At 44.9% G+C, this 27766-nt stretch overlaps 1 protein-coding gene and 1 non-coding gene across 2 annotated transcripts in view; both read right to left on the bottom strand.

The window, feature by feature from the left end:
- LOC126235565 (homeobox protein aristaless-like) overlaps positions 1 to 27766 on the bottom strand; it is a 1033344-nt gene that overhangs the window by 136107 nt on the left and 869471 nt on the right. The window lies entirely within an intron of this gene.
- On the bottom strand, positions 4442 to 4515 carry Trnaa-ugc (transfer RNA alanine (anticodon UGC)). The gene has a single exon. It is a non-coding gene; the product is annotated as a tRNA-Ala (tRNA).

Below are 27766 nucleotides of genomic sequence, written 5' to 3'. Positions count from 1 at the left end.
TCAGAGTCGGAAACGTGATGGTACGCATTTCTCCTCCTTACACGAGGCATCACAACAACGTCTCACCAGGCAACGTCGATCAACTGCTGTTTGTGTATGAGAAATGGATTGGAAACTTTCCTCATGTCAGCACGTTGTAGCTATCGCGGCCGGCGCCAGCCTTGTGTGAATGCTCTGAAAAGCTAATCATTTGCATACCACAGCATCTTCTTCCTGTCGGTTAAATTTCGCGTCTGTAGCACGTCGTCTTCGTGGTGTAGCAATTTTAATGGCCAGTGGTGTAGTTTAGATAAGGATGTAAATATACTTTGATCAGATAGTGTATATGATAACACAGTCACATAATTATCGCTGTGATTTGCTGCCTTCATTACACTGTCTCTCGATACTGATCAACAAATGTATGATAACTATAATTAGACGTTTTCGCTACTTACCTTCAGGTAACTTACTCGCCGTTGACTAATTTAAATTTGTGTCCGTGATAGGGCAAATGGGTGTAATTAAAGTCTCGCTTTTAGCGCAAAATGTAAACAACCGTGGAGACCATGTTGGTCCCGGGGACTATTTTTGTTTGATGTTGGTGATATGAGCAATTCGCTTCCATCACCCCACAGATATTCGCACTCAATGGGTAATTTGTGGTATCCGTGGATGTAAGAAGTAAGCGTTCAGATGTCAGATATTGCGCTTGCTGCCTCCCCCTCCGTTTGCCGTGCACGAGAGGGGCCTGTCGAAAGGAGTATCAAGTCCTCGTTGTCTGGGGATCTACAGAAACAAAGTTCATCCACTCAGAAGCTAACGAGCATTATTAAGAGCAATCAAGCGGGCATTACCGTCCTAGCGGGCGGCATTACCTCACCACTGCCGGCGCGGGTAATTAAAATTAATGCCGGCGGCGGCGGCCGGTCGATGTAAAACACGCCATTACGGTCGCGTGAAAGCTGGCCGCGGCTAATCGATGCATCGTGCCGCTCCCTCTGCTGCACACGGGCTGCACTCCGTCCCAGTGTCCGTGCGCCAGCACGCGCGCCGCCGACTCCCTATCCTGCTTTGCATGCCCCTCCTGCGCGCTCGCAGGCCAGATGAAATACGGAGCTACACACTCTTCGCCTCGCTCGCGGTATGAATTTGTCCGATGCTAATAGTAATGCGCTACAAACGCGCAGCTCCGCGCACGCCTCTGTTCGGGTTCATTTAACGAGATAACTGGGTGCTGCCACGCAGATGCGAGGCACTCCCTCGCACTAAATCGCCTCCTTGTTTGCTCAGCGTAATGTTAATCCGCCCGTCATGCTAACAGGTTTCCAGTAGAGAGGAATTCAATTATTGCTGTTTCGCTGGGGCAGCGCTGCTTGTTCACAAATCATCAACTCCACCGACTCCGCATTCGTGACTAGGTACGTTGTTGCTCGTAGTAGGGAGAGACAGCACTGAGGCGAGTAGTTACAAGAACGCCCATAAGGAACATGAGCCGTCTGTCGGACTACGCCTGCAGTTTCGCCTTGGCGCACTTATTCTCCCACGCAGTAAACTCTGCCCGACTTTAAACAACGATAACGGCGACGTGCTTAGCAGTGACACCCACACAGACGCAATACACATGCATCCAAATATATACACGGCATTTACATTTGTGTCTAGGACAATAGGCAACATTCAGTCTCTGCTGGTCCATTATGGGCACACGACATCGGCTGATTAATTAACTGTCATTGACAATGAAATTCACCAACAGCCGTGTATCTTAAGATGTTATTTTCTTTTCTTTTAAAGGCTACCAGTTTCAGCATTTCACCATGCCATCTTCAGGCCCCATATGCATCTCTACAGTTAAACGAAAATGTCATACAGAACCATAAATCTCTGGATGTCGTGAATTCAGTCGTTACACTAGTGCTTGATTCGAAGACCTGATACAAACTCAGGTCTTCTAATGAAGCACTAGAGTAACGATTGAATTCACGACGTCCAGAGATTTATGGCTCTATATGACATTTTCGTTTATTTGAAGAGATGCATATGGGGACTGAAGATGGATTGTGAAATGGTGAAACTGGTAGCCTTTAAAATAAAATAACATCTTAAGACACACGGCTGTTGGTGAATTTCGTTGACATGAGAACTTTCCTGGACGTTGGATAGGACGAAATTCTGTTGTCAAATGGCCTGCGATGTCCCCCAATTTGACTCCTCGGATTTCTTTCTTTGGGCATCACTCAAAGATTCAGTCTATGACGAAATCCCACCTATGCTAGACCATATGTGTCGACGAATCAACTTATGTAATTACATCCTTTCGAACGGCGATTGCAAATGTGCCTTTCAGTCCATAGTCAACAGTTTGAAAGCATGCTTAAAAAACGGATAAATTTACTTTTTTGGAAGACAACATTTATGGTATGTGACTTCCGTTGTTACCAAATCATTGTTAGTAAACTGTCTATTTCATTTACGTGTGTACGAAACTGCATTGCAATATCAAATAGCTAGACAGCGTGTATTGCACGTAGATCGTAACACTGTCATTATAGGCTTACGTTCAGCGTGAAACGATGTTTCGTTAATTTATTTTGCGGTGTACAAGTGACCACCAAAGTATTTTTAAGAAAATGTTTAGTTCAACGAATGTATTGCATATGATATAATTTTCAGCAGTGTAGCTAGAGCCACTTATACGACAGCATGTATTTTACCTCTAACAAGGGAACCTCCCCATCGCACCCCTCTCAGATTTAGTTATAAGTTGGCACAGTGGATAGGCCTTGAAAAACTGAACACAGATCAATCGAGAAAACAGGAAGAAGTTGTGTGGAACTACGAAAAAAATTAGTAAAATATACAAACTGAATAGCGCATGGGCAAGATAAGCAACATCAAGGACACTGGTAGTCAAGGAGCGCCGTGGTCACGTGGTTAGCGAGAGCAGCTACGGAAGAAGAGGTCGTAAGTTCAAGTCTTCCCTCGAGTGAAAAGTTTAATTTTTTATTTGCAGTTTATGTGACAAACTCTTATGTTTTCATCACTTTTTTGGAAGTGATTATCAAATCCACAAGAAAACCTAAATCGTGCAAGGTAGAAGAATCTTTTTACCCATTCGCCAAGTGTACAAGTTAGATGGGTCGGCAACATATTCCTGTCATGTGACGCACATGCCGTCACCAGTGTCGTATAGAATATATCAGACGTGTTTTCCCGCGGAGGAATCGGTTGACCTATGACCTTGCGATCAAATGTTTTCTGTTCCCATTGGAGAGGCACGTCCTTTCGTCTACTAATCGCACGGTTTTGCGGTGCGGTCGCAAAACACAGACGCTAAACTTATTACAGTGAACAGAGACGTCAATGAACGAACGGACAGATCATAACTTTGCGAAAATAAAGAAAGCAAAATTTTCAGTTCAGGGAAGACTTGAACCAAGGACCTCTCGCCCCGGAGCTACTCACGCTACCCACGGGACCACGGCGCTCCTGAGCTTACGTTCTCCCGAGATGTTGCCTATCTTACGCATGGACTACTCAGTTTGTATATTTTACTATTTTTTTTTCATGGTTCCACACAACTTCTTCCTGTTTTCTCGATTGATCTGTGTTCAGTTTTTCAAGGCCTATCCACTGTGCCAACTTATAACTAAATCTGAGGGGGGTGCGATGGGGAGGTTCCCTTGTAAGAAACATAAAGCCAAGTTCAGAAAAAGATAGGTCAAATCTTCCTTCTAACATTTAGGTATGTAATACAGCAGTTGCTTTTTGGAGTGTATAAGACCTCTTTACTTTCTAAGAATGAACACTTAAGTTCTCTGTTTCAGCTCACGTAAATCTGGGAGGTAAAGAAATGTGAAATAGTTTTCCTCAGCCCTTTGTGATATGGTAGATACTAGCGTATGTCGTATTTCCATATACAGCATTCGAAGATGAACATGCACCTAGGTCGTAAGTTGTTTGAAGGGGAAATAAAGCTTTATTCTCGTAGCGCAAGCCCGCCTTACGTTGCACAGCTACACGGCCTGGTCTCACACGCCTGCTTGGCAGTGTTTCACCCAAACGCCGTTTCTCACTGAGCTCTCACATTCTGGGACATTTCTCGAAATTTTGTACCACAGGTTTCAACGTCAACATTAACAAACGCTGTATCACTGTAATTGTCTTCTCAAGAGTAAAAGAATGCGGCTCTAAAATCTATACGTACTTACTTCACTATCTCAGTTGATACCACCGCTAAAAATATTAACGAGACAAAGGCAAACGCGCCCCTTTAAAATTTGCCGAAAACCGTGTTTTGATATGTGTAATCGTTCACGAAATAAAACTGGTGTTACATCTTGCGTGACTCACCTTGTGTTCTGTGAAACAAATCTGTTCTATAAATGATGATTAACTGACAACCTCAGCTACCGACGGGTGTTGTTGATATACCTCGATGTGGACAGCTGAAAATGTGTGCCCCGAGCGGGACTCGAACCCGCAATCTCCTGCTTGCATGGCAGACGCTCTATCCATCTGAGCCACCGAGGACACAGATGAAATAGCGCGACTGCAGGGACTTATCCATTGCACGCTTCCCGTGAGGTATATCAACAACACCTGTCGGCAGCTGAGGTAGTCAGTTAGTCATCATTTATTAGAGGGGAAAGCTGCACGGTCATCAACAGTAACTGTTCTTTCGAGAACAAGTTACTGTCTTCGTATATAAATCTCTTCTATATCGGATTGCAGGCTTTCTCGGCGTATTTCAGCTATGAAATCTTCACGGGTTATCAGCCGAGTGACGTCGTCTTCTAGTCGAAACGTTTCAGTGGACTGCGTATCCATCATCTTCGCCTGAAGATTTCAAATCTCTTCTAGTGCAAGCTCTCTGCTTTCCATATTCTGCGAAGTGTTGGTATGGACTCAAACAAGAGAAAAATGTCCAGTGAACATGGACTCTAAAGTGCATAATTTAGAGGTGTGAGCACTTGTTCATTTCTGCTGCTGTGAAACTCATCTCTTGTACTGAACAAGTGTTCACTGTTTTTTTATATTGTTTTAGTCTGTACTACCACCTCTCAAAACTGGAAAGAAGACAGCTTGCAGTAGAAATTTGTTTTACGGTATATACGAGGTGCGACAATAAAGTAACGAGACTCATTTTATTTGCATGATTTGGCGACCCTGCAGGCTTGCGTAGGCACAGTATCTTTGAAGTTGGTCTATAAGCTGCTTCTAGTCCAAGCGACACATCGATGCATCTGCTCAGTCGTGAGTTGTGCTGTAATAAGTTAACACGTGTTTGTGTCACTCGTCACGGAAATGGAACCGCATAATATTGCTGAAAGGTACGCCATTTCTTTCTGCGTTAAATTGGGTGAAAACGCGACGACAACTTACGGCGGTCAGCTTGAGAAGCCTTTTGGAGAGGAGATTATGTCAAGAACTCAGGTTTTTCGTTGGCATAAAATGTTTAGTGAAGGCAGAACCAGTGTTGAAGATGAATACCACAGTGGACGCATGTCAACTTGGCCAGGTGGCGTGAACTTGGACGATCTAAAAATGGCTCCGAGCACTATGGGACTTAACTTCTCAGGTCATCAGTCCCCTAGAACTTAGAACTATTTCAACCTAACTAACCTAAGGACATTACACACATCCATGCGCGAGGCAGGATTCGAACCTGCGACCGTAGCGGTCGCGCGGTTCCAGACTGTAGCGCCTAGAACCGCTCGGCTCGTACAATCTGATCGAAGATTATCTGTGAGAATGATTGCAGAAGAACTGAACATCAATCGAGAAACGGTTCTTGTAGTAATAAATGAAGATCTTGTTATGGGAAAGATTTCTGCGAAAATTGTCCCCAAAAATCTCACACCACAACAGCGGGAAACACGGAAATATGTGCCAGCCAATCTGTTAGAGCAAACGGAAATCAATCCAGAATTGTTGAGCCGTGTTATCACTGGTGATAAAAGCTGTTTTTTTTTTTTCAGTACGATCCAGATACAAAACGCAAAGTTCGCAATTGTGTTCAAAGAGATCACCCAGACCGAAATAAGCTCGCATGTCAAAGTCAAAAGTGAAATGCATGCTTGTGTGCTTCTTAGATTCCAAGGGAATTGGTCATAAAGAGTGGGTGCCTCCTGGACAAACAGTAAACCAATATTACAACAAAAAATTTTTAGAAAGACTTCGTAAGAGAGTTCTTCGTGTCCTTGCCGACATTGCTGATAATTGTATTCTGTATCACGATAATGCGCCATCCCATACTGCTCTGACAGTACAGCAATTTTTAACCTCAAAACACATTTCAGTACTACCACAGCCACTTTATTCACCAGATATCGTTCTGTGTGACTTTTTTCTACTTCCAAGAGTCGAAACGGCGGTCAAGGGACACCATTTTCAAACAACACAAAATGTCAAAAAAGCTGTGACGAGAGTCTTGGAGGATATTACGGAAGATGAGTTCCAGAAATGTTACCATCAATGGCAAAAGGGCTGGAAAAAGTGTGTGCAATCAGAAGGGAACTACTCTGAAGGAGACAACACTAAACTTGACTAAAACGGTAAGCAACATTTTTTTTTCACATAAGTCTCGTTACTTTATTGTCGCACCTCGTAAGACGAAGAAATGCTCATAGCATTTAAGGAATGCGTTTCAGAGCCGAGTTTAGAGAGACTTTTTTCCTTTTAGTATCGTGTACTTTGAACTGTGCGGCTTTACGTCAATAATGATAATACAGCCTGTATAAAAGACGGTATTAACCAACAGTAAAAGTCCAGAATGAGATTTTCACTCTGCAGCGGAGTGTGCGCTGATATGAAACTTCCTGGCAGATTAAACCTGTGCGCCCGACCGAGACTTTTTTTTTGTTGATCTCATTTTGTTCTATGTTGCTCGTTGTATACGTTCGGGGCGGACATCTCATGACGCCCATTCAGGTTGTGCATTGGTCCGTTCACTCAGTTTTTTTTTTTATTACAGGGGGTAGCTAACCCTCTGGCCGAACACGCTGAGCTACCGTGCCGGCACCCTCACAGCTGTGAGTACGGGGCATGAGTCGTGCTTCGGTAGCTCAGTTGGTAGAGCACTTGCCCGCGAAAGGCAAAGGTCCCGAGTTCGACTCTCGGTCGGGCACACAGTTTTAATCTGCCAGGAAGTTTCTTTAACAGTAAAAATGATTGACACCAAGAGCGCGACGCCCAGCTGTTGACGAGACGATGCAGACGCATACAGTACGGTCCACACTGCAGTGTATGCCGACTCTGGGCCAACTACAGGCTGTCGGCCCGCAGCCATCGACCGGCCAGGCCTGTTATTTATACAAACGTGGCGTGTCGGCGCGGCAGCCGTCCCGGATCCATTTTATGACGTGCGACCACCTGCCGGGTACGGGTCTGTGCAACCTGTGATTCCGTGTAGCACACGGCGAGCGTGAATTGCCGCCCCCCAGGCACATTAAAGGAGTTTGTCTTGCGCTGTGGGAAACACTACGCACCGACAGGGTTCGCGTCTCTCACCCACTAACAAACACTGAAGCCATAAATTTTGGCACAAAACAGAAATTCCGCCTTCTGTTTACTGTTAATAATGCTACCGCTTTTCGACGGTCCTGTTGCTAGACAGAAGCCTTACAGGAGAGGCGAGTAACTTAATTTCAAATTTTAATGACGCGATAGCTTGCTGGTCTAAGGGACAAGGTCACAGCACTTTCGGGGCGCGCTACTCTTTGTGAAAAATGCAACATTCGGCCGCAGCTGTATGAAACATTCCATGGTCAGAAGGTGTGTAGAACAGTGGAACGGTAATAAGTGATAAAGACTGCACATAGATGGCGTGCAAGTAGAAGCATTAGCGTTCTTTTTGTGTGTCCGTACCGGTCGCAGTTACATCACGCTCAGTCGGTGCAGAGCAGTCAGATCAAGTGGGAACGTGCGAACAAATCGCGGTACGCCCTGTCGACGTCAAAGGGTTAATATCAGCATCTGAGAGAATTCGACTGAAGCAGAATGATTGCTCTCAGAGAAATTTGTTTGTTATGCCTTCACATTGCGGTTCGTCCAGGGCACGCAGCTGTGACGGTGATGCATGTGTGCGATTAGTGAGGGTACTACACTTTAACTCAAATCACTTACGAAAGGCACGTCTTCCTGTCCAGATGGTATACCAATCATATTCCTTTCAGAGTAAGCAGACACAATAGCGCCTTTCTTAGCAATCATATACAACCGCTCACTTGACGAAAGGACTGTTCCTAAAGACTGCAAAGTAGCACAGGTCACACCAATATTCAAGAAAGGAAATAGGAGTAACCAAAAAAAAAAAAAATGGTTCAAATGGTTCTGAGGACTATGGGACTCAACTGCTGTGGTCATCAGTCCCCTAGAACTTAGAACTACTTAAACCTAACTAACCTAGGGACATCACACACATCCATGCCCGAGGCAGGATTCGAACCTGCGACCGTAGCAGTCGCACGGTTCCGGACTGCGCGCCTAGAACCGCGAGACCACCGCGGCCGGCTAGGAGTAACCCATTGAATTACAGACCCATATCACTGACCTCAATTTGCAGTAAGATTTTGGAACATATACTGTACTCGAACACTGTGAATGACCTTGAAGAAAATGATCCGCGCGGGATTAGCCGAGCAGTCTAGGGCGCCGCAGTCATGGACTGTGCGGCTGGTCCCGGCGGAGGATCGAGTCCTCCCTCGGGCATGGGTGTGTGTGTTTGTCATTAGGATTATTTATGTTACGTAGTGTGTAAGCTTAGGGATGGATGACCTTAGCAGCTAAGTCCCATAAGATTTCAAACACATTTGAACATTTTGATGAAAATGACTGCCGGCCGCGGTGGTCTCGCGGTTCTAGGCGCGCAGTCCGGAACCGTGCGACTGCTACGGTCGCAGGTTCGAATCCTGCCTCGGGCATGGATGTATGTGATGTCCTTAGGTTAGTTAGGTTTAACTAGTTCTAAGTTCTAGGGGACTAATGATCACAGCAGTTGAGTCCCATAGTGCTCAGAGCCATTTGAACCATTTTTTGAAGAAAATGACTTATTGATACATAACCAACACGGATTCAGAAAATACCGCTCTTGTGCAACACAGCTAGCTCTTTATTCTGAAGTAACGAGTGCTGTCGGCAAGGGATCTCAGATCGATTCCATATTCCTAGATTTCCAGAGGGCTTTTGATACCGTTCCTCACAAGCGACTATTAATCAAACTCCGTCCATATGGAGTATCGTCTCAGTTGTGTGCCTGGATTCCTGTCAGAGAGGTCACAGTTCTTAGTGATGGACGGTAAATCATCGAGTAGAACAAAAGTGATATCTGGCGTTCCGCAAGGCAGTGTCATAGGCCCTTTGCTGTTCCCGATTAACATAAATGATCTAGATTGTTTGCAGATGACGCTGTAATTTACCGTCTAGTAAAATCATCAGACGATCAATTCCAATTACAAAATGATCCAGAGAGAACTTCTGTATGGAGCGAAAAGTGACAATTGGCATTAAACAAAGAAAAGTGCGAGGTCATCCACATGGGTATTAAAAGAAATCCGATAAATTTTGGGTATACGATAAATCGCAAAAATCTAAGGGCTGTCAATTCGACTAAATACCTAGGAATTACAATTACGAGCAGCTTAAATTGGAAAGACCACATAGATAATATTGTGGGGAAGGCGAAACAAAGACTGCGCTTTGTTGGCAGAACACTTAGAAGATGCGACAAACCCACTAAAGAGACAGCCTACATTACACTTGTCCGTCCTCTGCTGGAATATTGCTGCGCGGTGTGGAATCATTACCAGGTAGGATTGACGGAGGACATCGAAAAAGTGCAAAGAAGGGCAGCCCGTTTCGTGCTATCGCGCAATAGGAGTGAGAGTGTCACTGATATGATACGCGAGTTGGGGTGGCAGTCACTGAAACAAAGGCGGTCTTGTTTGCGGCGAGATCTATTTGCGAAATTTCAGTCACCAGCTTTCTCTTCCGAATGGGATAATATTTTTTTGACACCCACCTACGTAGGGAGAAATGATTATCATAATAACATAAGAGAAATCACAGCTCGAACAGAAAGATTTAGGTGTTCCTTTTTCCCACGCGCCATTCGAGAGTGGAATGGTAGAGAAGTAGTATGAAAATGGTTCGATGAACACTCTGCCAGACACTTAAGTGTGAACTGCATAGTAACCATGTAGATGTAGATGCAGATGTAGAGACGAGCGGATACCGCACCAAAACCATCATCTCGTCTGTGTGGCTTTTGGAGTCTGAAGCGGGTATGGACCTGTCTGCTTCGTCAGTTCTACGGCTTCTGCCGAGAACTGGTCTGGTGGCAAGCATAAAATTGCGCCAGCTTCTATTGTCCAGAAACTACCAACGCCTTGGACTACTACGTGCACGTGAATGCCTTCACTGGCATGCTGAGTAACACATGTCTGCGGACGAATCGCGCTTCGGCTTGTCCTGCAGTGCTCGCCGCATGCCTTTTACCGTGCTACCACAATGACGGATATCGGACAGACTGCATTGTTAAATGGCATAACTGATAACAGCCAAGTGTGATAATGTGGGGAGGCACTGGATATGATACGCTATCTCTCCTCCTACCTGCTAAGGGCAATGTGAAGAGTAACCACTACCTCAGGAACGTCCTTAGACTCAGAAACAATGCCGCTCCCGCAGGCAAATCCACTTGCCCGGCCGTAAGTGTCGAGAAATGTGCAAGCCTTCTTTCAAGAACGAGGGGTACTACTGCTTTTCTAGCCTGCGCTTTTGCCTAAAATTGTCACCCTCGCAACATTTATGTAATATGGGCGGTAGGTAACTAGTTCGTTGTGGTCCTCCTAAAAAAACTGTCGGTGCTTTGTGGACAAGCCCACAAACAGCGCGGCATTGTGTTTCCCAGCAGAATATTCAGCACCTTTTCGATTCCATACAGCGACGTCGAGAGGTCCTGATTATTCTAATCATTTGAGTTTTCTCATGTTCGTAATCTGCCCAATAAACCTCGTAGTAATCGTACGTCTCCTTGTTGGTGCTGCAATTTTCACAAACGGTAGTCTATTTCTTCGTTTGGCAGTGACACCTCAAAAATGCGCAGGCGGGCACTGTCTAATGTCGATGAAAATCAGACATAACATTCCGTAAGTCAAAAATTACAGCTCAGTTTCATTTAAAACGAAGTATTTTTAGATCTAGAAAGAAAAAAAGAACAGAATTGTAAATATGTTTCATTGCAGACCATTGACGATGTTCTGCGTCAATAAAACGAAACGCATATGACGATATAAATACGCAGTTTTTAGTAATTGCACAGATAGAGTATAAATACCTTTGATAATTATAAAGCAATTACGGACGCCATGTCAACACAAAGAATGAATTTATACTCTCGCATTTCATTTTTTTTTTTTTTTTCATTAGCCCTAAACAGACCATACGCCTACAGTAATTGGTGACTGAGATTAGCAAGTTACCATTCTGATCTTACGTTTCTAGAGAATTACTTAATATTTCTTGAGAGAAAATCGTGAAATCTACCGAATTTTAGAGGGTCAGTCGAAATACAGCAGAAACGTTAACACACACTTCAATAATGCGTTTCAAAATTTACACAGTGACATCTCAGACGAAATTAAAGCCATTTTATTTACTACGACCGCTTCGCTCAGACACAGAGAGCATTGTAAAGCATATTATTAATATTTGGAGTCATTGTTCATCAGTTACTATTTAGTTACTTCAATAGACCACTGATGATGCTCAATACGATTAGGTTCAACGTATTCGGATAAAAATAATATCAAAAATTCAAATGCAAAAAACGGATAGTAATGATTCTTATCCACGTGATAAACACGAGTATTCTAAGAACTTGCGGATTGACCTAGTCGTAGATATTATATTGAGGTGATGATTTTATGGAAAACGGGCATTTTATGTTGTCAGATTCTGCATGAATTTCTTCCACGTCCACGTAATATTTGATGCTTCACACAGTGCATCTCCGACTATGGCAGTATGAATGACGGAAGGGGCTTCTTTCGCACACAGTGCAATGCAGAATCGAATACGAACTGGGAGCACAGGCATGCATAGCTTATCGCGACAGGTTATGGTGTAACCGGCGATGAGGAAGGGCACGTATTTAGTGCAACGTAATCCACAAAAGGTTTTCACGCTTATGTTCACACGAATGCCAAGACTGATCCTATTCCTAATCAAATCCCTCGTCAAGGGAGCTAATATTACGTCTCTAATAATCATTATTTCGAAAATATCTCTAAGCACTATGCGACTTAACATCTGAGGCCGTCAGTCCCCTAGACTTAGAACTGCTTAAGCCTAATTAACCCAAGGACATCACACACATCCATGCCCGAGGCAGGATTCGAACCTGCGACCGTAGCAGCAGCGCGGTTCCGGACTGAAGCGCCTAGAACCGCTCGGCCACAGCGGTCGGCTCATTATGTCGATGAGACGTTAAAATTTGTATCCTTTGTAATAGTAAGGCTGCCGTGTATTCCGAAGAGGATGTTTCCTCTCGAACACTGAGAGGAACTTAGCGATAAACACTGATAAGCCAAAACATTATGACCACTGCCCACCGCAACGTTGCGGGCACGTGACGCGGTAACCAAAGTAGGTGTGCTGAGTAGACACGAGGGGAAATTCATTGAGATAAGCGACTTTGACTGAGGGCGGATTATTTTTGTGGTGTCACCGCCAGACACCACACTTGCTAGGTGGTAGCTTAAATCGGCCGCGGACCATTAGTACATGTCGGACCCGCGTGTCGCCACTGTCAGGATCGCAGACCGAGCGCCACCACAAGGCAGGTCTCGAGAGACGTACTAGCACTCGCCCCAGTTGTACGACGACTTTGCTAGCGACTACACTGACGAAGCCTTTCTCTGATTTGCCGAGAGACAGTTAGAATAGCCTTCAGCTAAGTCCATGGCTACGACCTAGCAAGGCGCCATTTGTACCATTGCATGTATCTCAAGATAGTGTCACTTGTATCATCAAGAATGCTGTATACCAAAGGACGATATAAAAGTTAAGTGTTCTAGTAGCTACGTTCTTTTCTTTATCACATTCATTACGAATCCTGTTCCAGACTTCGCGCCAGTCGGCGTGTGTGTACGTGTGCCCTTTCGGCTACCCGTCACTGTGGACTGGCTGCCTTAACAGTCCACTACAATTTTCACACAGAGCCTATGGATGAGTATCTAGAAGACGGTAAAGCTAGTTGAATGTTCACGTGCTACTATCGTGAGCACGCACAGAAAGAGATAGAAGGACAGTGAAACTACCACTAGGCACTAAACAGTTGGACGCCCGCGACTGTTCACAGAACGTGGGGTTCAGAGGCTTGTCTGCTCTGTAAAGTAGGATAGATGGTGATTTGTGGCATCCCTGCCGAAAGAGCACCACGCTGGTGCATGAACAAGTGTTTGGGAGTATACCGTTCGTAGTACTTCGTTCAACATGGAACTCAGCAGCAGACCACCGCTACGTGTTCACGTGTTGACCCAAAGACGTCATCAGTTACGACCGCAGTCGGCCCAAGACCATCGCGAATCGATCGTCGATCAGTGAAAACGTGTCGCCTTCTCGGTGAGTCACGTTTTTTGCGACACTAGGTCGATGGTCGTCATCGAGGTGAACGGCGGTTCGAAAGGAACAGCGCGCCCCGGACCCAGAGTGGCGGGAGCAGTATTATCCTGTGGGAGGCATTCTCCCGCCCTTGCACGGGACCTGTGGTAACAATCGAAGACTAGCTGACAGCTGCGAACCACCTGTATCCCTTCACGCTTGATGTCTTCCCCGACTTCTTTCAGCAGTATGATTGCCCGTGTCTCGGAGCCACAACCGCTCTACAGTGGTTTGAGGTGCACTAAGTCAACTCACGTTGATGTGTCGGCGACCAAATTCGCCTGATGTTAATGCTATGGAACCCATCTGGGATGCTATCGGGCACCATCACCGCGTACGAAACTAGCGGCCCATTATTTACGCGAATTACATGACCTGTGGGTAGACATCTAATGCCACATACCTCCACAAACCTACCAACAAACTGTCAGATCCGTGATACGCAAAACCAATTATGTATTTCGTTCCAAAGACGGACCAACAAGCTACTGAGTAGGTGGTCTTAACGTTTTGTGTCGTCATTGTATGTGATCGGAACGGTAGAGTGGAGTGAATAAATCTGAGGCTTTACGCAAAATGAATAAGTCAAGCGTTCTGCTATAACGCGTGCAAAATTAATTTAGGACTGGATGCGCTACATTTTCATTTTAGTTTTATTAGCGAAAACAAATGTTTTAGACGATATATCGAAAGTTCACGAAAATGCTTTTCCTGACGACATTACCGAATTTTCGAGATGTCGGAAACTATTTTCCCATTGGGTTTAGATTAACACATTATTCGAACTTTATCGTGAGAGTACATTATATTTTTATCTGGTTCAAACTGGAACTCTGTATGAGATATCTAATATGAGGTAACCTGAATTACATATGACGTATAACGAGGCGCTTGCGTGTCGAAACCTCAGCGGTCGTCCGTTTCGTTTCACAGCGAGGAACGGAGTGCTACGTTTATACTCAACGAGTTATCACGTTTTCTTGTCACACTGTTTTGTAACAAAAAAGTTGTGCCTATTAATCGAGTTGAGGAAATTTGTTGTTTTGGGTAAAAAAAGAATAGTGATAACAAAGTACTCAACGTCAGTATTGCAACGATTACTGTGCAAACTCTGACACGGATTTCTTTTGTTGGATCAAAACTGAGCTCCTGAAAGTTGGTTGCTGCAGTAGTGTTACACGTGGCTTTCCAGCATTTTGGCTCTTTAGCGGTTGGTGACGTGTTTGCAGAGAAGACCGAACTGGAGTTGTTCATCGCGAAGCAGCGTGCGTTATTTCCCAGCGAGACATTCGGCGCATGCGCATACCGTCACGCAAGCCTCTGGGGTCAGTGTGCCTCTTTTACCCAAACAGTCGGCTCCACACCGCCGTCTCAGTGAGGTAGCTTCTGAAACTGTATCCTCGCTCATTCGATTAAGGGCACCGAATACTATCAGCAAAATTCTCTCTTTCTCTCTCTCTCTCTCTCGCTCTCACCACACATAATAGAAAAGAACAAAAAACAATTTAGAACCCATAATTGTGAAACAGCAACGGGAATACTCAGTCTGGACTGTGCGGCTGGTCCCGGCGGAGGTTCGAGTCCTGCCTCGGGCATGGGTGTGTGTCTTTTTCCTTAGGATAATTTAGGTTAAGTAGTGTCTAAGCTTAGGGACTGTTAAGTCCCATAAGATTTCAGACACATTCGAACATTTTTTGGAATACTCAATCACACTCAGTGACTCACTTTAGCCTGAGACCGAAATTGTTCATTAATTTTCTACTACATTTGATATCTGCAGCCAACATGATCGTAAAATGTCCAGCAGTTGGCGGCCAATATTTCAGGGAGGGGAAAATTGTGAATAAAAAAGTCAGATATACCGTTAACTCCGGGCGTAGAACAAGGGGCTGTTACTGCTGACGTTATACTACGGTGAGCCCAAACATTATGACTACTGTCCGCAGCGAGACTGAACGCCATCTGTTGGCGATACGGTCATGTGACCCGGTAAGGAAAATACGGGGTGCTTTTCTCCACCGTGTACAAACTCTAAGAATTGATCGATGAGAGGGTACGGAACAATAAAGGTCTCATGAACTTGCGTCCGAAACGCATGGTTACCATGCCTAGATGCCATTTATTGCATCATACTTTGTTACAGAGACTGCAGTCTTATACGCGCTGCACCAAGCAGCCACATTTACACTATGCATGGTTTCCTCCTAGAGGGTGGTACTACTCCTCATACGTCATACCCTAGCGCCCTCTCCTGTCATAGCATTTGGTAATGTTGTGTCCGATTCACTTCTCTTGCTAACTCACCTTGGTGTGGATGTGATTCAGCGTTCTACACAATAGTTTCGTATTTGAAGCGAGAGCTTGCTGACATGGTGTTTACTTACGGAAAGGCAAATGGCAACGGGCGGCGGGCAGCAAGGCTGTATCAGGAGACCTGTCCCTGCCGACAACAACCACAGCATTCAGTGTCTGCAACTTTGTTTCGCCGTTTGTCTAAGACAGGACCGTTTGAGGAAGCAGGAAATCATGAAGGACATACCCGAAATATTCGGACACCAGACTTGGAAGGTAATGTCATTAACACTGTGGAAGGCGACCGTCGTGTCAGTTCCAGGTAGTTGGCCCTCCAGTACAGGGTAAGGCAGACGACCGTGTGGAACATTCTCCAAGAGAATTGTTACTACCCTTATCACTTACAGTGTGTGCAGGGCTCAGTAGCGACAGACTTTCCACATCGGAAGCGGTGTTGTTACTGGTTTCTTCACCAGGCAACTACGATCCCTAGATTTGTGTCATCCATCCTATTCACAGATGAGGCTACCTTTACACGGAGTGATATCTTCAGCTTTCATCTGTGGGATAGTATGCAGAACCCCCATTGTATGGTGATAGCGGATCATCAGCATCGGTGCAGCGGGAATGTGTGGGCCAGGATAACTGGCGACCGTATTTAGGGACCAGTCTTCCTCACACGTTGCTTTACAGGCCGGAACTATTGGCCTTTCAAAATGTTCAAATGTGTGTGAAATCTTATGGGACTTAACTGCTAAGGTCATCAGTCCCTAAGCTTACACACTAGTTAACCTAAATTATCCTAAGGACAAACACACACGCCCATGCCCTAGAGGCCGGCCGAAGTGGCCGTGCGGTTCTAGGCGCTACAGTCTGCAGCCGAGCGACCGCTACGGTCGCAAGTTCGAATCCTGCCTCGGGCATGGATGTGTGTGATGTCCTTACGTTAGTTAGGTTTAATTAGTTCTAAGTTCTAGGCGACTAATGACCTCAGAAGTTAAGTCGCATAGTGGTCAGAGCCATTTGAACCATTTTTTGCTCCAGCCGACTTAGCCGTTAACGTCCGGAGGCATCTCAATCGTGTTTTCCCTGGTCGATGGATAGGACGAAGGGGTCCAGTTGCATGGCTTGTTCGTTCACCCGATCTCTACCCGTGCGATTTCTGGTTATGGGGCCGCCTCAAAAATATCGTGAACACAGAGCCCATTCACGATGTGGAGACACTGGAACAGCGTATTCATGCTGCCTTTGACTCTGGTCGGAAGCAACCTGGCCGATGTGAATGTTTGAGACAGAACATGCTACTGCGCAAACACGCATGCGCTGAGAAGCGTGGAAGCTACTTTCAGCACATACTATAACTGTGGCTGCGTGGTACAGCGCGTATTAGACCGCAGTCTCTGTAACAGTGGACGATTGAATAAATGATCTCTAGCATCGAAACCATGCATTTCCGGACATAAGTTTATTAGACCTTTTATTCCGAACCCTCTAATCGATCAATCTCTAGAGTTTGTACACGGTGGAAAAAATCACCCTTAAGACGAGATAAGCAGAGACCAATGGGGAACCATTCTAACGACGACAGGGGCCGCGAATGGGGAAAATCACTGACATAAGAGCAAACTGCACTGACGAAGAGCAGATTGTTGCTGAATAGCACCTCGGAACCGGCGATGCATATACAGGGTGATTCAAAAAGAATACCACAACTTTAAAAATGTGTATTTAATGAAAGAAACATAATATAACTTTCTGTTATACATCATTACAAAGAGTATTTAAAAAGGTTTTTTTTTACTCAAAAACAAGTTCAGAGATGTTCAATATGGCCCCCTCCACACGAGCAATATCAACCCGATACTCCAACTCGTTCCACACTCTCTGTAGCATATCAGGCGTAACAGTTTGGATAGCTGCTGTTATTTCTCGTTTCAAATCATCAATGGTGGCTGGGAGAGGTGGCCGAAACACCATATCCTTAACATACCCCCATAAGAAAAAATCGCAGGGGGTAAGATCAGGACTTCTTGGAGGCCAGTGATGAAGTGCTCTGTCACGGGCTGCCTGGCGGCCGATCCATCGCCTCGGGTAGTTGACGTTCAGGTAGTTACGGACAGATAAGTGCCAATGTAGTGACGCTCCATCCTGCTGAAATATGAATTGTTGTGCTTCTTGCTCGAGCTGAGAGAACAGCCAATTCTCTAACATCTCCAGATACTGTAGTCCAGTTACAGTAGCACCTTCGAAGAAAAAGGGACCAAAAACTTTATTGGCTGAAATGGCACAGAAAACGTTCACCTTAGGCGAGTCACGTTCATACTGAGTTGTTTCCCGCGGATTCTCAGTGCCCCATATACAGACATTGCCGTACTCAATAACACAAAAAGCTTTCTGTTGAGCGGTCGCCATCTTAGCATCAACTGACGCTGACGCCTAGTCAACAGCGCCTCAAGCGAACAAATGTACAACTAAATGAAACTTTATAGCTCCCTTAATTCGCCGACAGATAGTGCTTAGCTCTGCCTTTTGTCGTTGCAGAGTTTTAAATTCCTAAATTTGTGGTATTATTTTTGAATCACCCTGTATGTTGTTCGCATGCTACTGTAACGTGCATCTATGGAAGGAGGCTGAAGGACGGTGAAAGCACGAGAAGGAAACAAGGTGTTAGATGTCCAAGGAACGTGAGGGTAGGAGGTTTGCAGGGTAGGCGGAGATCTGTGGCAGTTTTTACCACAGAGTACAAGGCTGGCATAGGTGCGAGCGTTCCGAAGCACTCAGTTCAGCGCATATTCTTGCACATGGGCTCTGTACCAAACGACCTCTATGTGTTACTCCGTTAACCAGACGGCAACGTCAATTACCAGTCTAGTTGGCGCGGGATCGTCGTGCTCGGAGCGTGGATCAGTAAAAACGTGTCGCCTGGTCGGAGGAATAAGGTCTCTTGTTACTCCAGGCTGATGGACGTGTCTGAATACGCTGCTATCCAAGCGAATGGTTCTGCCTACACTTTCACCGCGCCACGGAGCAGGTCGCTGGGGGTAGCGTTTCCAAGGGACCGGTGGTAGTAGTCGATGGCACTGTGACAGCTTGGGCTTCGTGAACATTATTGCCGACCGTTTGCATCCCCACTATTCACGCAACGCTCAGAGAAGAAGACCGATGGGCCATTTTAAACTCAATCACTGACGATATATCCAAAGTGTCCGAGCCAGACAACGAGCTACATGCACAGAAATGGAGGAACCCACGGGGTGGAAAACAGCACTGATTCCGACGTAGAATCAGGTGACTACACTGACCCCAACACGACCGTAAATGAAAATTGAGAAATACACTAAATCAATACAACAGCCTAAAAATGCTATTAATCCCAACAACTGTATATCCAAGCAGAAAAAGAACATACTGACAACGTATTGTAAAGACAATTATTAGAGGTTAAGGTTTAGTTATTAGGAAATCTACAGTAGATGTTAGATTTAGAAGAAGAACTGTGACTGGCGATCGGCGGCTTGATGGACAATCCCAAGACACAAATGAGTAGGAAGGTAGTTTTTCTCAGGGTGAATGGTGGGCGGGGGGAGGGTGAGGGGGGACAGCTTTGGCAGCTCTGCAAAGGGCGATGCATCCCCTCTGTTGGGCTATGAACGTAAGTCACGCCAGTGAAGTGCTGTGTATATGCCAATCAGAAGTGTGGAATCAGCGCAGTAACAGAATAGCAAAGTGAAGCTATCACGTTTGGACGTGCCCGTGACCATGTCGTGAATGATCTTGCCTGATTTGTTGATGTATAAACGTTGGCTGCCCAACGTGTCTATAAAGAATGGTGTACCACCCTCAGTCACGTGACACGGCGCAAGAACAGGTGTGGTAAAAGAAACCCTATCCGACTCGGACCGGAGAACACTTGCCAAAGGCAACCCGACAGAAACTGCTGGTGTCACTGAACATAGATACATCTGAATAATTTCCCGAACGAACTCTGCGAAGGGAACAGCATGCGATGGACATTTAGAGTTGGGTACCTTGCCAAAAGTCATTGATTCCAGTGGCACGTAATGCTTCGTGGGCTGAACAACACAAAGAGTGGACTGTAACTGATTGGTCTAAGGAGTCTCGATTTTGCTTCTTTTCAAGTGATGGAAGTGCTGAATATGCCGACGGCTCAACCAGTCGTTTAACGCGCCGTTTGTGGCATGTGTAGTTGGGGGTGTTTTTAGTACCATAACGTGGGCCCGCTCATTCAGGTTACTGTGAAAACCAACCGGGATATTTATTTGAGAATTCTCGGTGTCCAAATATCGCCCTTTCTTCTTCATAATGATACCTATATTGCATACATCCCCGTTTCCCAGATGAGCACCCTCCTGTATACATGAATGTCGACATACCTAAAGGGTTTGACGAACTGTCGCTCAGGAACGGACTGGAACGTTCAGTCACCGATCTTAATCCCACAGAAAATGTCTGGTCTTAATTTGAAAAGCGGGTACAACGTAAGAATCAATATCTCCGCATGAAACTTTCTGGCAGATTCAAAACTGTGTGCTGGATGGAGACTCGAACTGCGGACGTTTGGAAAGTGCCTTTCTCACTTTTCTTTATATTATAGAAAGGGAAGTGGATGTAGATGAAAATGAGATTGGAGGTACGATACTACGAGAAGACTTTGACAGAGCACTGAAAGATGCAAGTCGAAACAAGGGCTCGGTGATAGACGATTTTTCGTCAGAACTGCTGACAGCTTTGGGAGAGCGAGCCATGACAAAACTCTTCCGTCTCGTGTGAGACATGCAAAATGCCCTCAGACTTCTAGAAGAATGTAGTAATTCCAATTCCGAAGGAAGCAGTTGTTCACAGGTGTCAAAATTATCGAACTATCAGTTTAATAAGTCACAGTTACAAACTACTTACACAATTTCTTTACATAAAAATGGAAAAACTGGTAGAAGCCGACCTCGGGGAAGATCAGTTTGGATTCCGGAGAAATGTACGAACACAGAAGGTAATAATGACCCTACGACTTATCTTAGATTAAGGGAAGACGAACCTACGTTTATGGCATTTGTAGACTTAGAGAAAGTTTTGACAATGTTGACAACATTATCTTTGAAATACAGGGAGCGAAAGGGTATTTACAACTTTTGCAGAAACTAGACGGCATTTAAAAGAGTCGAGGGTTATAAAAACGAGGCAGTGGTTGAGAAGACAGACAGGGTTATTGCCTACACCCGATGTTATTCAATATGTACAGTGGCGAAGCACTGAAGGAAACAAAAGCAAAATTTCAAATAGAAATTAAAGTGCAGAGAGAAGAAATGAAGACTTTCAGATTTAGCGATGACATAGTAATTTTGTCAGAGACACCAAAGGACCTGGAAGAGCAGTTGAACGAAATGGACAGTGTCTTGAATGAAGGGTATTATGTGAATATGAATAAAGGCAGATCAAGGAAAATGGAATATAGTCGAATTAAATCAGGCACTGATGTGGGAATTATATTAGGAAATGAGAGAAAGTAGTGGATGAGCTTTGCTACATGAGCAGCAAATTGATGGCCAAAGTAAGGAGGATATAAAATGTTGACCGGCAATGTCAAGAAAAGTATTTCTGAAGAAAAGACATTTGTTAATATTGAATATACATTCAAGTGTTAGAAAGTCTTTTCTGAAGGTATTAGTATGGAGTGTAGTATGGAAATGAAGCATCGACGACAAACTGTTTAAACAAGAAGAGAGTACCAGCTTTTGAAATGTGGTGCTACAGAAGAATGATGAAGATTCGGTGGGTCGGTCACGTAACTATGAAGACGTATGGAATAGATCTGACGAGACTAGAAATTTGTGGATCTACTTGACTTAAAGAAGGGAGCGGTTGAGAGGACAAATTCTGAGGCACCAAAGAATCACCAGTTTGGTATTTGAGGGAAGTGCGGGGGAGAGAGGGGAGGGGGGGGTAAAAATCTTGATACTGAAGATCGTAACAAAACACAAAATTATGAACAAACTGTCTTTAGACTATCGATTACGAGTCATAATGATCATCGTCAGATTTCTCAGGAAAAGGATCTAGATGCAAATGGTGTATAATCTACAACTTGTAAAAAATAAATTATAAAATAATGGAAAGTTACTGCTTTCATATAATTATGAAGACAACATCAGCTTGAAAATGTGACAAACGTACCTGATTAAAGTAGCAGAATTCTTATACTGTGTCCGCAGCTCGTGGTCGTGCGGTAACGTTCTCGCTTCCCGCGCCCGGGTTCCCGGGTTCGATTCCCGGCGGGGTCAGGGATTTTCTCTGCCTCGTGATGACTGGGTGTTGTGTGATGTCCTTAGGTTAGTTAGGTTTAAGTAGTTCTAAGTTCTAGGGGACTGATGACCATAGATGTTAAGTCCCATAGTGCTGAGAGCCATATCTTATACTGTACTGATATGATTAACCCAAAACAGCAGCGCCAAAAAATGTAAACAAAACTGGCAACGTCGAAGCGGTATAATATTATTGAGTAAACTAGGCCGTAGTGCCAGCAGAATAATAATGTGACCGGCATTACTCTTAATAAAAAATGGGATTCCGTTACGACACAAAAAACATGTTTGTAACGTAAAGTTGTCAGCTGTCGCTACTGTACACATATATGACAAATACGACGTACAATTAGGAAACACTACTATAGTTTTTTTATGTAGAATATGTAGATTTTTCTGCATTTCTATGTGACTTTCCTTTTCCCGACGGGTAATCACTATGAAAGAAGTCGAGAGTATGGCGACAGTTGATTGCTTGTAATTGAAGAAAGAATTTTGTGTACTCCTGTATCACTGGCTTTACTTGTGACTATGTCGTGGCTTCAACAATAAAGGCTTAGTTACACAGTTTTAGCGCGATGTCTCCTGAGGGATTGCGATTTTTTTGTCTCGTGTTCTTACAGACTCCAACCTCGCCGACGGATCAAAAAATGGTTCAAATGGCTCTGAGCACTATGGGACTCAACATCTTAGGTCATCGGTCCCTTAGACTTAGAACTACTTAAACCTAAGGACATCACACACATCCATGCCCGAGGCAGGATTCGAACCTGCGACCGTAGCAGCAGCGCGGTTCCGGACTGGAGCGCCAAGAACCGCTCGGCCACCGCGGCCGGCACCCGACGGTTCAAGTTTGGTTCTTATCATACAGTAGGGATAAATGGCGTAACCCACAAGTGTTCATTTTTAAGACGAACGAAGCGAGTGCAGATTATACTTAACATGTGTCCATTGGTGGCCGGTAGTAAAAACAGGGAAGAGAGGCGAATCGTGAATTAGCGCCGCGAGCAGGTTCAGGTCCAGGTACAGGTACAGGTATGCAGGTCCAGGTAGAGAGGCGCCAGGCACGGCCCACGAACGGTTGCGGCGCCGACGAAGCGTGACGGACGCGCTGCCTGCCCCTGACGAATCCCAAATGGCAAGCGGCCTGGCAAGCACGTTTATTCCCGTGTTGATCTAATACCGCTAATAGGCAGCGCGGCGGCCCTAATCTGTGTAATCGTCCGCTGATTGCCTTACCGTTAGGCGCGCGGCTTGCGCCTGTCTTACGTCACCACACGCCGCGCCGCGCCGCGCCGCGCCGCTCCGTCCTGGTCCAGTGGGCAACGCATAGCCGGAGCCAGCCAGCTAGCTCCCGGCGCTGCCTGCTACTCGCTGTACTGGAGAGGCCCCACTACATGGACACACCAACCACAGATCACCACTGCTTTATACCTCTATTTTTGAGTCGTCAGTCTTCTGACTACACTCTATTCAATAATTTTTTCATAATGCGGGGCCAGGGTCATAATATCTTTAAAGTCAGTACCGCCCTTAGATTGTTGTTTATTTACAGTGTTACAAATGGTTCAAATGGCTCTGACAAGGGAACCCCCTCAGATTTAGTTATAAGTTGGCACAGTGGATAGGCCTTGAAAAACTGAACACAGATCAATCGAGAAAACAGGAAGAAGTTGTGTGGAACTATGAAAAAACAAGCAAAATATACGAACTGAGTAGTCCATGTGGCTGATAAGTAACATCAAGGTTAGTCTAAGCTTAGGAGCACCGTGGTCTCGGGGTTAGCGTGAATAGCTGTGGAGTTAGAGGTCCTTGGTTCAAGCCTTCCCTCGCATGAAAATTTTAACTTTTTATTTTCAGTTTATGTGACAAACATGTTTTCATCACTATTTTGGGAGGAATTATCACATCCATAAGAAAACCTAAATCGGGCAAGGTAGAAGAATCTTTTTACCCATTCGCCAAGTGTACAAGTTAGGCCGGTCGACAACATATTCCTGTCTTGTGACGCACATGCCGTCTCCAGTGTCGTATAGAATATATCAGACGTGTTTTCCTGTGGAGGAATCGGTTGACCTATGACCTTGCGATCAAATGTTTTCGGTTCCCATTGGAGAGGCACGTCCTTTCGTCTACTAATCGCACGGTTTTGCGCTGCGGTCGTAAGACACAGACACTAAACTTCTTACAGTGAACAGAGACGTCAATGAACGAACGGACTGATCATAACTTTGCAAAAATAAAGAAAGTAAACTATTCACCCGAGGGAAGACTTGAACCAAGGACCTCTTATTCCACAGCTGCTCACGCTAACCACGGGACCACGGTGCTCCTGAGCGCACACTATCCTTGATGTTGCCTATCTTGCACATGGACTGCTCAGTTCGTAAATTTTGCTTATTTTTTCATAGTTCCACACAGCTTCTTCCTGTTTTCTCGATTGATCTGAGCTTAGTTTTTCCAGGCCTATCCACTGTGCCAACTTATAACTAAATCTGAGGGGGGTGCGATGGGGAGGTTCCCTTGTGAGCACTATGGGACTTAACTTCTGTGGTCATCAGTCTCCTAGAACTTAGAACTACTTAAACCTAACTAACCTAAGGACATCACACACATCCATCCCGAGGCACGATTCGAACCTGCGCGGTTCCAGACTGTAGCGCCTAGAACCGCTCGGCCACTCCGGCCGGCTACAGTGTTACATTTACATCTACACAATCATGATTTCTGCTTCAAAGTGCCATCATCAAGTGTTGTATGTATTATAAATTTCCCTAGGATGGCATACTGTCGTATTAAAACACACTGTTAGACACATATCGACGCTTAGACAATGTGTCTAATAGTATATTTTAATACGACAGTATGCCATCTTAGGCAAATTTATAACACTTAAAACACTTCATAATGGCACTTTGAAGCCGAAATCATGATTGTGTAAGTGTAAATGTAGCACTGTAAATAAACAACAGTCTAAGGGCGCTACTGACTTAAAAGAAATATACTCTGTTCATCATAAGAATAAACTTGAAGTAAACATTACGTCACGTATTCTTCCGCGTTTGTTTGAATGTCACTGTATTTCGTTTCCCGTGTAGCGGAAGCTAAGCTGTGTCCACTACCGTCAAGTACGATCATAATAATACGTTTTCTGCCGTGTCACACGCACACATACTGAGCGATAATGCGGGACAAGAGTTATACCGGCGCATTAAACTTGGACAGCACTGGCCGGCCAGCTGACCAACTAACCTGCAATGATGAGAGCAGTTGCAGTTCAGACGTAAAAAGAGACGAGAAAAGAAAAAATATAGCTTCGAATGTCATTTAATTTTTAAAAATAATGAAATAATATTCGGCAAAACTCTAGCACCACCGCGGGCTTCTTAGGTGACTAGGCAAAAGCATAAAATGCTCTCGTTCGCACCCAACATGGTATTTTAATTACACTACGGGCCATTAAAATTGATACACGACGAAGACAAAGTGCTACAGGTGCGAAATTTAACCGACAGGAACAAGATGCTGTGATATGCAAATGATTAGCTTCTCACAGCATTCACACAAGGTTGGCGCCGTTGGCGACACCTACAACGTGCTGACATGAGGAACGTTTCCAACCGATTTCTCATACACAAACAGCAGTTGAGCGGCGTTGCCTGGTGAAACGTTGTTGTGATGCCTCGTGTAAGGAGGAGAAATGCGTACCATCACGTATCCGACTTCGATAAAGGTCGGATTGTAGCCTATCGCGATTGCGATTCACCGCATTGCGACATTGCTGCTAGAGTTGATCGAGATCCAATGACTGTTAGCAGAATATGGAATCGGTGGGTTCAGGAGGGTAATACGGAACGCCTTGCTGGATCCCAAAGGCCTTGTATCACTAGCAGTCGAGATGACAGGCATCTTATCCGCATGGCTGTAACGGATCGTGCAGCCACGTCTCGACCCCTGAGTCAACAGATGGGGACGTTTGCAAGATAACGACCATCTGCACGAACAGTTCACGCAGCATGGACTATCAGCTCAGAGACCATGGCTGCGGTTACCCTTGACGCTGCAACACAGACAGGAGCGTCTGCGATGGTGTACTCAACGACGAACCTGGGTGCACGAATGGCAAAACGCCATTTTTTCGGATGAATCCAGGTTCTGTTTACAGCATCATGATGGTGGCATTCGTGTTTGGTGACATCACGGTGAACGCACATTGGAAGCGTGTCTTCGTCATCGCCATTCTGGCGTAGCACCCGGCGTGATGGTAAGGGGTGCCAATGGTTACATGTGTCGGTCACTTCTTGTTCGCATTGACGGCACTTTGAACAGTGGACGTTACATTTCAGATGTGTTACGACCCGTGGATCTACCCTTCTTTCGATCCCTGCGAAACCCTACACTTCAGCAGGATAATGCACGACCGCATGCTGCAGGTCCTGTACGGGCCTTTCTGGATACAGAAAACGTTCGATTGCTGCCCTGGCCAGCACATTCTCCAGATCTCTCACTATCTGAAAACGTCTGGTCAATGGTGGCCGAGCAACTGGCTCGTCACAATACGCCAGTCACTACTCTAGATGAACTGTGGTATCGTGTTCAAGCTGCATGGACAGCTGTACCTGTACACGCCATCCAAGCTCTGTTTGACTCAATGCCCAGGTGTATCAAGGCTGTTATTACGGCCATAGGTGGTTGTTCTGGGTTCTGATTTCTCAGGATCTATGCACCCAAATTGCTTGAAAATGTAATCACATGTCAGTTCTAGTATAATATATTTGTCCAATGAATACCCGTTTATCATGTGCATTTCTTCTTGGTGTAGCAATTTTAATGGCCAGTAGTGTACAAACAACAGCGATGAAAATTCCTAACTTAAATACAGGGCAATTTTTCTCAGCGAGCTATATGTGATGCAAAAGCATACTGCCGGGATTTCGTAGTACTGTTGAATACCGAAGCCACTGTAGGTATTAATGACAGTCAGTCGTTTGATTATCACTTAGCTGCTTTCTTATACTTGTCCTTTCAGTTCTAGAACAACAGTATCCACGAAGCCAACCAGCCGCCGCATCTTATCCTCTTCTTTTATGATGTGCCGTTCTATATCACACTAGTGTTCGGCAATGACATTTCAAAAAGCTGCGTCCGTTAGTTCCAGTACGTCTGGCAGCTTAACAGTCTTGTTATTTCTCGGGCCAAATCCCTTAACTTTGCTACAGATCAGTTCTGTTAGGTTCATATCGTAATGGTACAGTGGCAAATGTAGAAATGCAGCATTTGCATCGTCTGCTCGATACTGTGAAAGTGATTGTTTTCCATTTTTCTACCAAACTTATGTACATCTGTGGTGTAAAACAATGGACATAGCCCAAATATGGAGTATTTGGTTTTTCAGTTTCACCTTAACAATTAAATTATGTTTTCTTAATTTAAGCAAACTTTATTAACAGTGTTTCGTAAAATATCGATAATTAAGAGTTGATATCTGTATCTTATCAAGAGCCTTAGTG

This window comes from Schistocerca nitens, chromosome 2, assembly GCF_023898315.1.
Source record: "Schistocerca nitens isolate TAMUIC-IGC-003100 chromosome 2, iqSchNite1.1, whole genome shotgun sequence".
Lineage (NCBI taxonomy): Eukaryota > Metazoa > Arthropoda > Insecta > Orthoptera > Acrididae > Schistocerca > Schistocerca nitens.
Note: the sequence above shows the minus strand (reverse complement) of the source record. Positions and strands in the feature narration are given on the sequence as shown.